This window comes from Eptatretus burgeri, chromosome 5 (genome assembly GCF_056783735.1).
Source record: "Eptatretus burgeri isolate ZD-2024b chromosome 5, Ebu_testis_v1, whole genome shotgun sequence".
Classification (NCBI taxonomy): domain Eukaryota; kingdom Metazoa; phylum Chordata; class Myxini; order Myxiniformes; family Myxinidae; genus Eptatretus; species Eptatretus burgeri.
In genome coordinates this window covers 12053981-12066138 of record NC_140965.1, presented here as the reverse complement: position 1 = coordinate 12066138, position 12158 = coordinate 12053981, and the positions used below count along the sequence as shown (strand labels likewise).

At 42.8% G+C, this 12158-nt stretch overlaps 1 protein-coding gene and 1 long non-coding RNA gene across 4 annotated transcripts in view; one reads left to right on the top strand and one right to left on the bottom strand.

Moving 5' to 3' along the window:
- MOB2 (MOB kinase activator 2) overlaps nt 1-12158 on the top strand; it is a 75102-nt gene that overhangs the window by 6932 nt on the left and 56012 nt on the right. The window lies entirely within an intron of this gene.
- Nucleotides 1-12158, bottom strand: part of LOC147025855 (uncharacterized) — an 86680-nt gene that overhangs the window by 55965 nt on the left and 18557 nt on the right. Inside the window, exon 2 of one of the 3 annotated variants that reach the window (XR_015058036.1) lies at nt 622-716. The exons of the other annotated variants lie outside the window; for them this stretch is intronic. This is a non-coding gene — a long non-coding RNA (uncharacterized LOC147025855). The remainder of the gene's footprint in view (nt 1-621; nt 717-12158) is intronic. 3 annotated transcript variants of the gene reach the window in all.

Sequence of the window (12158 nt, the reverse complement as noted above, 5' to 3'; positions counted from 1 at the left end):
AGAGATATCATGCGACATAGTTTTTGGCCCCATCTCTCAACGGTGAAGAATCACCTGAAAATTTTTTTCAGATCTGGATCCGGATTCTGATCTTATATTTATTTTGGCCAAAATATTTGGGCAAAAATATTTTTCTCCAAGTAACAGACAGACAGGGGTGAAAACATTGCCTTTGTCCACCTTCAGTGGCGAAGGCATTGAAAAACTTTCAATGAACTGATTCTGTAAATTGTAACTTTTTTCTTCCAAAACTTTGAGGCTGAATGTTATGTCAGCTCCCTCCAGGGTGTTCACTTTCACAGGTTGTCCTTCCACCTGGGGAACATAAGAACCCATGGGAATGTGTACTAAAAGTGTCCTTGGTAATGCCTCTGTCACTAACACGGTATTATAAACATGCGCCGGTCACGGCAGAACAACAGAAAGCAATGTTTAGTAAACGAACTGCCCAGCTATGTGCGTGAGTGGGTGGTTGACTTTCTTGCCCATATAAGTGTATCCAGCACGTCTAGTGTGCATGGGAACTGGGGTTAAATGTGCAGCACCACAGGCTCCACAGAAGGCCGCGGGCGGAATGTGCCAGAGCGGACGTACAGCCGAGCTATTTCCTTCAAGACAAACCTTCCAGACACTTCAGCCAAAATTGCTTCCCCACGGAATGCACGGAAAGTGGGCCCTCGGGTTGCACTGGCAGCAGCATTATCTTGGTTTGAGCCCTGCGGCAAAAGAGGAAAGAAGGAAAAATTGGGCATGGCCAAATGGAGACCTCCTTACAAGGAGTTTATCTTTGTCGTCCTTTTGCTTATCAAACCAAACATGCTTATGTTAGTTGAGAGCACTGATGAAATAGATAATTTTCTCTTCAAATTATTAGATGGAAGTTATTTTTATGCAGCAAGTTAAGGCTCGACGGAGGAGCTTGTATGCAATATCACAGGTTAGACAAAGCCATTCATCAACTTCTTTCCCCTCTGTTTTTGTGTACAAATTTGAGATTCATGGAGGAGCGAGAACACAGAACGGATCAAACATAACAGAACAAAAGGAACGGTAGAAAGAGAGGGGGGAAACGTAGCAACAGCAGGGTTTTGGACAAAATATAGGGAGACTTGGACAAATGAAGGGTGTGGGGAAGAAGTAGGGGAAGGGGAGGATGCAAGATGGATACAGCCAAAGTCTCAGGGAGGGAAAACTGGATATTCGTAAAGATATGGGCATGGGGAGGGTTAATGAGGGTAGAATAAATCATGGTTTTAGATTGGGGATGATCTGAGAGGGTGGTGAACAGCTGTCTTGAAGATCTGGAGGGAAGAATGAGATTGAAGAGAATGTGGAAATTGGTTCAATAGGTGGGAAAAAGGAGGAACTAATGAGTGAAGATGAGCAAAAAGCATGGGTTCGGTGTATTTTTCCATGGAATACACGGACACTCGTAGACAATGGACAAATCAACACTGTATAGGAGTTTCGAACCTAGGACCATCAGTATAGTGAGCTCGGTGCTTAAATTATAATATCAAACAGTCCTATTTTGACGAAGTCCAAGACATCCTACTATACTGTGTTAAGTGTGTGTGTGTGTGTGTGTGTGTGTGTGTGTGTGTGTGTGTGTGTGTGTGTGTGTGTGTGTGTGTGTGTGTGTGTGTGTGTGTGTGTGTGTGTGTGTGTGTGTGTGTGTGTGTGTGAGACAATCATAGAAAAGACCGAGGCTGGGCTGACCTCCACTAAATTTTGCACACATGTTGGTAGTACCGAGGGTCAGGTCATGAGCACAAAAAAAAACACTCATAATGTGGGGGGGGGGGGGGAGACGACATGATTTTCGCCTGTATACGTGCCACAGTGCAAGTGGTTTACTGACCCCTGCTGCAGACAGGGGGGATTATTGGCCATGACACAAAATACGAATATATTGCCCCACCTTCCCCACTATCCTTCCCAACAGGCATTGTAACTGCCCTCTTGGCTGCTCCCTATGGGAGCGGGTGTTTGTAGTCAATCAAATGCAGTTATGTATTATTATATTAATTCCGTAGGCACTGCTGCGTTATTATCTATGTTACAACATTAGGTGGAAAATAATATCCAAATGTTTGAGAATGAGAGTTGAAGCCGGTCGAGAAAACGATAAATAGAATATGGAGGAGTGGGGAGGGAGAGAGGTGGTCATCAATCGGATTTGGGACACCGGCGTTTCCTACATTAGAGAAGACCTCTTCATTCCAAATTGTACTATCGTCCTTCGCTAAATAAGCCAGTGTGGAATTTTCATTAAAGATTAATATTTTATAAACTCTAAAGAGATGTTATTGTAGAAAACAAGACGTCCTTTGGGAGTACAATTGAAAGGAATAGATTAAAAAAAGTGCTGGAATGATTCGCAAGGTAATGATAAACAAGGAAGAGAAAAAGTTATCAGAAACAAATCTTCATTCGTTCAACGAGGCTCATAGGAAACGTAATTCACGGTAAAACAGGAAGAGAAAACCTCACCCACGGATGAGTCAAGAATTCAATTCAATATCAGACTACTCCACCCAAAAGGGAAGCACCGTTCACGTGACATGACGAGGACAGTCAAATTCGCAACAGTCAGAAGCTTTACTCTTATTGAAAGCTGTTATTTTTAGTTTGTTGTGATAAGATATATTCTGTTGTGGTTCTATTGGAGAATGTGGGCAATGCTCTTTATTTTATTTTTTCTCTCATCGGGAGCACTTTAATGCCATTTCAAGTTTCTCGGATGGCATTCGACCGGAATAGGCAGGTTAGGCAGATCACCAACTCCCTGAAGGTGTTTAGTAAGCTAGTTTGATTTATTGTAACCAACATTCCGATAGTGAAAAGGTAACTCTCTCGAGACGAGCTCAGTTTCCAGACGTTTAGAACCCAAATGTTTACCACTGCTGCCTTTAGTCTTATTTCAAACCACAATATCTGAGATGCCAGTTCATGTCCTCACCACCAGGACACTATAGCACTGGCATGTTCCCATTGCCACGACTGCCATATCTTATGTCATCCTTGAGGCCTTACACAAACAGAACCTTTGTTTCATCACAAACATTAGTTGTTCGAAGCAGGTTTTACTGTTACATTCAGAAAACGTAAAGCCAATGATTGTGGGTGCATGGTGCAACCTCATTACGTGTACTCGACAACGAACTCTCACCCGTGTTCTGAATGCCTTCAGAAAGAAATGTCACAGAAAGTGACAGCTGCAGCTTTCCAGCACTAATTTTTTTCTTTGGGGGGGGAGGGTATTTTCTTGCAGCTGCTCACTGAGCCCTCTGAGCGAAGCCATCACCTTTAGCCCTCAGTGCCAGACTCTTATGGAATTCCTTGCATGATGCTGTTGCAGCATGTACACGGTCTGTGGCTGCTTAATCCAAGGAGGCCCTATGATGCTCGGCCAAAAGATCAACAAAGGCTGAATTTCTAAAATTGTCAATTTTCATCCGATTGACTTGAAATTTTAAGAGGATTTATATTTGGTCATTGAATTAAACCACCAATTATTTTTGAGGTCAAATTTGTTTTATGGATTTTGCAAGTGTCGTGCTCTGTACGATGTCTTCTTCATCTTCGTTTTTTAAAATTAAATATTTTCAGAGTGCAAAGCTGCATTTTGTGACTCATACCTTCTGCAATCAGTTTCTCATCGATTGGACTGTTGCAAACAACAACGAGAATGGCACTCAGTAGAGCGCATATCCCCCCCCCCCCCCCCGCCAGGCTGAACAGTTTACATTTTGTATCCCACTGATAGGCAGGATTTGAATCCGGACCTCAACCAAAATCGAATCAGCTAGTTCTAGTCACCGATCCAATTCATCCACAATATTTTGAAATGTCATGCTATGTATCATTTTTGGCCCCATCTCTCAATAGTGAAGAATCACTTAAGAAGTTCTCGTATCCAGATACAGATTCAGATCTCCACCAAAATCAAACGAATTTGTCCTTGTCACACACCTCACCTTTCCACCAAGCTTCGTCCAAATCCGTCTGTAACTTTTTGAGATATCGTGCTGTATATAGTTTTTAGCCCTATCACTCAATGGTGAAAAAAAATCACTTTTAAAATTCTAGTATCCAGATCTAAATCCATTCGGATCTTCACCAAAATCGAATGGATTTGTCCTCGTCACACACACACACACAACCTGTCCGCCAAATTTCGTCTTAATCCGTCCACGATTTTTTTGAGCTATCCTGCTCACAGATAGACAAACAAACGGACGGACAGACAGAGGTGAAAACATAACCTTCATCTATCTTCTATAGCAGAGGTAATAACATGTCGCTTAAGTTCTAAAAGTTAATAACACTACTGTATCTGTGTCACATAAATGTAAGCTATTCTTTATATAATGGGGGAAAAAACCCAAAGTAAATTGAGGAGCAATAACACACATGATTATTTACGTAAATGCTTTCTCAATGAGAGTTGTTGTGAACGGAGCATGAACGTTTGCACTGTTTTAAGAAAAAGCCCCATTGGGGCCGGTTTAAGGCATGTCATTGCCTGACAGGGTTCGCATTATGGCCAGGCCTTGGTTAGGCAAGACCTACCCACGCACTGGACCACCGAGCCAAAGCACACAGTGTGCTGTGTACACACGGGCCCTTGCTTTGTCCAGAAAGAGGGATGGGTTGCCGTGTGCGTCTGGTTAAGCTTTGATGACTTACCACCGCCTGTGTTTGTCTATCCGCTGTCTTTCCTGAAGACTGGATCTGTCTGAGCAAAGATTACTCCACAGAAGTCAACAGCGGCCTGCTGCTTACTTGGAGAGATGTTTTCGCTTCCTGGACTTTCCTGAAAAGTCATTGAGACTTCCTGAAAGGCTGTGAACATCACAAACAAATGTTGATGCGTTCCCTCGGGTACAGGTTCATGAACTGGGTTGTACAAGATAGCGTCGCCTTTGAAGTTGAAGACAGAGTCGAAAGGCACGAACTGTGATCGACTTTCCGGAGTTCAATACTGTGCTGTGATGGAGAAAACGCAGAAAGTTTCCTTGCACAGGAGCCGGTTGATGTGTTCCTTTTTTGCTGCCAGTTTGGCAAACCTCATGAAGAGGTTTTGCATGTTAAGATTGCCTGCAATGAAGTAGGCCCGAATGATCCTTCGAATAGTAATGGATTTAAACAGTCAACAAAACTCAAGATTTGGAAAAAAAAATATTAAACTTTAGTTCAGTCATCTTAATTTATGACTAAGTTTCGCATCTTTACTCTCTCAAAAGTTTTTTCCTTTCTTCAAACATGTAGCAAAATATGCTTGGGTGCTTTATTGGAAGAAAATTTTTAACCAGACTCGGTGGCGTAACGGTTAGAGCATCCGCTCTGACCATTACATACCCCAAACAAGTCATACCAAGTGATTAAAAAACCGAGCTGCTTCCTTGCTTGATGCTCAACACTTAAAAAAGAGAGAGCACGGACAAACAACCAGAGGTTGGCAACCGTTGTGCAGGCTTGATCAGCCTAATATGCCTGGTGTTGGCTTAATGGTTCGCATGGTTAGCATGGTGAACTTGGGATATCTAAGGATCTCGAGTTCAAATCCTGCTCGGCTGTTTAATTAATACCAGGTGGGGTTGATTCTGCCTGTCGTCCTTCTGAGGTTGGCAAAATGAGTACCAGCTTGCTGCGATGAATGAGCCATTTGAGTATCCTGCGTCAGTGTGGCGACCCATCCAGGAATGTCTCTAATAGCCCAGGAGACCTGCTTTGGCAGCACCGACGCTCTGTACAGGGTATGGTCCGGATGGATCGGCCTAATGACCTCCTCCTGGGTTGAAATCCCTTGTAAGGGAACTTGTATTAAACAGAAGTTGAAAATATATTTTTTTTTTAATAATAAGTTTTTTCTTAACTTTGTGTAGTTGGCTTGGCATTCTGTTTTGACCCGTTGATCCGTGATGCTGGGACTCCAACTTCAAAGCCTATATGAAACACAATTTTGATTTGCCCATTGTTTCTTATTAACGTTGTTGTTCATATAATTGCTTTGAATGTTCTCGTTATTCATGTAAAGGTACATTGATATTTCCTGAAGGAAAAATACGGTAAATGCACTGACAAACAGATGTGAGCACAAGGCCGAAGGACGCACGAACAAACAGCATGAGCATGAGTTCGAAGAGCCGCAGGTCGATTCGGTGTCGGGTTTAGGAAAAACTAATTGGTCGGCGTAGGAAACAACACGAGATGGTGATGGACTCTTGGCTTGAAGAACTGAATGAAGAACATAATAAAAGTAAACATATGCAGGAAGGCATTTCTGAAGACAAAATAAAAGGTAATAACAAGGGAAAGGAGGTCAGCAAAGCATTTGGATTTGGGGAGGATAACAAGGAATGGTTGACGGGATAAATGTAGAAACCTAGTTTGGGTGAAAAGGGGTTGAGGGCAGAAATGGCAGTTTGGGTCTCATGGAAATCATCGGTAGAGAACTGTGGATCTCCCGATTTGTCCGTTGGTGAGAGATACCGATGAGTCTGAGGGTTCTGGACCGGTTGCCTCCAAGGCTGCAAGATGAGATGACGTGGCAGTCTGTATTAGAGAGTCACACACTTGGTTAAGATTCTGTGCTCTGTTTGGAATATTACAGAGTATTGTTTGGCCATGGTCGCCAGATCCGAGATATTGTTGTCTCAAGGAAACTTAAGGCTCTTGATTCCAGAAGTCTTTAGCAGGTTTTACTGTGACATTTCTACTGCTACATCAGGACTTTAAGGTGTAGGTGTCCAAAAGACCATGCCTTTGGCAGAAGGAAATTGGGCAATTTTCTAACCAATCTTTGTGAAGAAACAGAATGAAAGTAATGTGAATTACAAAACATTTGATAATCATTTTCAGAGTGGTTTGCAAGCTTCCTGTTTTGCTGGCTCGATCTCCTGGTAGGGATACGCAATCACAGTCTGCCTTTGACAGGGCTGGGGAACGATCAAGCACATGGTGAAGCCATTTCGAAAGTGGTACAGTGTTCTCCTTGGCAGCAGAAAGATATTTTATATAGAGCTCTGCTTTCTTCCATCTCTCTTCTGTTCCTTTCTGTTCTTCCTCTTTCAGTCCTACACTCCATCTCAGCCCCTCCCCAAGTTGCACATGTTCTTCCAGTAAACCCCTTTCTCATAAACCTCCCAAAATCCAGGCTTACTGCTCCAATCTATTGTTACTCTTTCCTTTTGCCTACCAACCCCCCCCTCCCCACATTCCCTCAAGCCACCAAATCAGACCAATCACAATTTCTCCACCAGGCTTTGAAAATGGCAGTATGCCACCCTCTCAAGTGTCATCTTCTGTATACCCATGGTCCTTTCTACTCTGATTGACGCTCCATGCACGCACACGCATCTCTATCTCTATCTGTCTGTGTGTGTGCAAGATATCTCAAAAAGTTGTTGACAGATCCGGATGAAATTTGGTGAGCAGGTTGGGTGTTTGGCAAGGACGAACTGACTAGATTTTGGTGAACATCTGAATCTGGATCTGGCTACTAGAATATTTAAAGTGATTCTTCACCGTTGAGAGATAGGACCAAAAACGATATAGTACTGTAGAGCATGATATTTCAAAAATGTAATGGGCCCGATATGTTCTCGTGGATCGGGAATTATGTGGCGGAGGTGTGCGCCCTACCGAGTACCCTTCTCGTTATTCATTAAGTTCATCCACATGCTTGTTTATGTTTGTATCTGCTGGTTTCCCCCACCACTCCACCGTCAGTGTGTGACCAGGGGTGTCGCTGGATACTGGCCCAGAGGGCACATGCCCTGAATGTTTTTTTCTGTGCTGTTTTAACCCTATTTTAACCCCTTAGCCATGATAGGCCACTTTATAACGATTAGCCTATTTTCTACACGTGCCACTGTGCTAAATGTTTTATTGCGGGTGGGGGGGGGATCTGACGTTCAAGGGGTTCTGAATATCATTGTGAGTGGGGGATCTGAAGCCCCAAATCCTTTTGGAAGCCCATGAGGCCTCTGTGTGTGACACCATCATTTGTCACCTTTCTCACCCACAACTTGAGATTTCATGTTCACAATGACCAAAAGCAAGATTGGTTTTCCTAGGATCCGACTACCTTGGATGATTGCCAGCCTCCAAGACTAGCACAGGAGAGATAAAGCCATCCACTGTTTGTGTGCATGAAGGAAAACCGCCGGCTAGGTCAAGGAGAGGAACTTGGATATTGTTATAAGTGAGAAGGACGTGGTGCCAAACAGTATCAAATACTCAGTAGATGTCCAGTCACCCTTTCAATTCCCACAAATTGCTACCATCATACTAAAATCCGCTATTTGGTGTCTGCATGTCTGACCACAATGCATTCGGTCATTACTTATCCAATCTCAACCAAACTGGACAGGAGGACTAAGGATCACTAGATGGAGGATGTTGCGACTTCATTTGCCGCCCCCCCATCTCCAAGGGCGTTTTCCAGCTTGGGTGAAATCTGTGTGAAGGTGTATATCTGTGTTGAGATAGCTAATTGTGGCATTTTTCCAAGACTTTAAAATCTGATATTCGAAATCTGATTCCATAAAATCGGAACTCACGGCCTAAATAATAACAGCGAAATTCAGAGTGAAATCAGAATTTTTGTTTTTTTCCTATCCCATATAATTAAATAATAGGCTCTGCGGTTACGTCAGGTAAAACGGCTCCAAACAGAAGATTTTCACAACCGCCATGACTTCCCAATAAGTTTTCTCTTCAGTGCGAAAAAGACCAAATGTCAAGAGGTTGCAGCCCATCGGCGTCACGGGTGTTCTGAGGCACACGGTTTGTGTAGGCCCCAGGTTGCAAGCCTTCTGTCCGCGAGGATAATTTCCTTCATGGCCTAGTAGAATTGGAATGTATCCAAGCTACATACACACGAAGTATTGTATATGCACAGAAACAATAAGCCTGATGTTGGCTTTGTGGTTAGTGTGGCTGGCTTGGGGTCTTAGCATCCTGAGTTCAAGCCCAGTTACCATTGAATTAACATCAGGAGGAGATTGGGACCATACTCTGTGTAGAGCGTCGGTGCTGCTTAAGCAGTCTCCTCGGCTATTCGGCACAATCCTGGACGGGTCACCACTCCGTCATCAGATACCAGCAAGCTGGTACTCATTTTGCCGACCTCAGAAGGATGACGGGCAGAGTCAACCTCACCTGGTATTAATTCAACAGTTGAGTGGGATTTGAACTCAGGATCCATGGATCCCCAAGCCCACCACTCGAGCTAATAAGCCAACACCAGACATACAGGTGGTTAATAAACTGGATACAAGCTCAAACACAGCAAGAAGGGTGCTGAAAGAAGAGGAAGGGGAAATGATGTATGAAATAGTAATGGATGAAAAAACCAGAGTTGGTGTCAAAGCCACCCAATGCTCGCCTGTTTATACATTTATCATTTTTAAGACGAGTCTAATAATTAATATTTTTTATAATTCTCTAACAATTTTTTTTTGGGGGGGGGGTTGGAAATCACATAAAACATGTAGAAATGCAAAAGAAATTTTTTTTTCTCTAACAATGTTTTTTTGGGGGGGGACCAAGTCCAAAATCTAATGGCATGATCCTTGGACCATACCTAACCCCCCCCCCCACCAAGTTTCGTCGAAATCCTAATCACTTAAAACATGTAGAAATGCAAAAAAAAAAAATCGAAATTTTGTTGAAAAAAAGTTGCAAAAAATTTTTTTCCTAACAATTTTTTTGGGGTGGGGTTGGAAATCACTTAAAACATGTAGAAATGCAAAAAAAAAAAACTTTTTTTTTCTCTAACAATTTTTTGGGGGGGTTGGAAATCACTTAAAACATGTAGAAATGCAAAAAAAATTGTTTTCTCTAACAATTTTTTGGGGGGGAGGGGTTGGAAATCACTTAAAACATGTAGAAATGCAAAAAAAAAGAAATCGAAATTTTGTTGAAAAAAAAGTTGTAAAAATTTTTTTTTTCTCCAACAATTTTTTTTTGGGGGGGGGGTGGAAATCACTTAAAACATGTAGAAATGCAAAAAAAAATCTCTCACAATTTTTTTTCGGGGGGGGGGGGACCAAGTCCAAAATCTAATGGCATGATCCTTGGACCATACCTAACCCCCCCCCCCCACCAAGTTTCGTCGAAATCCGTCGAGGAGTTTTTCCGTAATACAAATAAATAAACATTTTCACGCTCACGCTCACGCCGGGGGTATCGCTACAGCTCTCTGTTCTCCGAACAGGCGAGCTAAAAACGGAAAGGTGGGCAGGGGAATAGGGGAGAAAATACAATTCAGTCACCTGGAAAGGAAGTGGTGGGCTTGGGGAGGTGAATGAGAAAAGAAAATATCATGAGTATGGATTGGTGGGGAGGGATGACCCGAGGAGGAGGTGAAAAGCCATCTTGAAACCCTGGAGGGAAGACTGCAGGGAAGAACGAGATTGAATAGGCTGAGGATTATGTGGTTGCACAGGTGAGAAAAAAGAAGAACAAATGAGTGGAGGTGAACGGCGAGCCTGTATTTTGAGAGTTTCACCAGATGTTGGTTACTGACAGACGACGTGCACTCTGGGAAAAACAAACCTTGGGGAAACAGAGCGTGGAAACGGCAGAGGGTACGAGACCAGAAAAGAGGCCACCAACCCATCTGCAATGTGGGGGTAACAGACCCAGCCAGAGACTCAGCCTCATTCCAATGATTTTGACGGCCTTTATCTCCACGTCATTAAGACGTGAAAGGTGTGAGGCAGAGGTGCCAGCTAAAAGGGAAGAGAGCAGAGTTATGGATGAAGGCTTTGTAAGTTGACAGAAGTTTGGATTCGTGTTGGAAAGACTTTGCACGATGACGGATGCCCAGTCTGTCGCTGTCTTTGGAGGCCAACTTGGACATGTGGTTTTCAGTTACTACGTGCACCCGATCTCTTTCACCACCAGAAATAGTCCGGTGGTTGGGCCAGGGAACCTTGCAATGTTTGGTAACATTCATGTTTTCAATTTTTTTGATAGATCGTAGGGTCGAGATGAAATTTAGGCTGAGTGGCCACTTGTCACTGTCTTGGCTTTTTCAGAATCCAAGATGGCCACCATATACAATCAAACTATAACTTCGGCTGCAACTCCTGTTCTAAGTACAGTAACATGATGAAATTGGTGTCTAACTATATGTTTTAGTTACCAAGGAAGTGGATTATGATGTTTTTGGATAATTTGGTAGCCATCTTGATGGCATAAATCCAATATGGCTACCAAAATTACCTGTAAAAATGCCAAAATCACACTAAATCTAATGTAATCGGTTGTAAATGCAGTTGAGTTAAGTTTCTGTACATATGTGTGCTTTGTGAAGCATAGACATGTATATTATGATTCTGAAGTCATTCGCAAATTTATAAGCAATATTTATTTTGATAGCAATATCGATTTTAGGCAAAATATAAGAACAAAATGTAATTAGAATCGGACAATATTTATTGTATAATTCTCTCAGACATGACATTCACGGGACTCAAAAGTCGACATACATTTAAAGTATATGATACTCCCATTAATAATATTGATAATAATGATAATAATAATACAATAATTTGGCAGCTTCACATTGCTCAATGTTTCAATGCTATGTCAATACAAATTATACTAAAAAAAATTAAGCAAAATTAACACCCCACTGGACAAAATATGTTATATCTCGGAACTATTCATCGTCCTCATCCTCGACATCCATTGCTCGGTCATTTGTCTCATCGCTGTCATCAGGGATGTCGGCATGATCTCATTGATGTTGAATGGATTGGAACAGGCAGTACCACCACCACAGGGGCAGAATATTGTGCACGGAAGTTGGCGCCCCATACATCCACATCTCCCACCTCTACATGCTTGCTCAGATGTGCAGCCACATCTGACCAGCTTCAGAATGTGCTCCGGGGCATAGGGTACCCCGTCCTCCATATTCCGAGGGAAGAGACACTTGTTAGTGTCATCAGCTTCCCATCCGTGTTCCACTGCAGCGAGAGTTGGTGGATCCCCACTCAGGGCACTGTACCAGTGAGCGACTTGATGGTGTGCTCTTCGAACGTTCTGCTCAAACGCTTCTGTAGGTGGGGGCAAACTACACAGCTTAGGTGCTGCTGTTGATTTTCCAGTCTTCTGTGCCCATAGTTTCTGGCGGA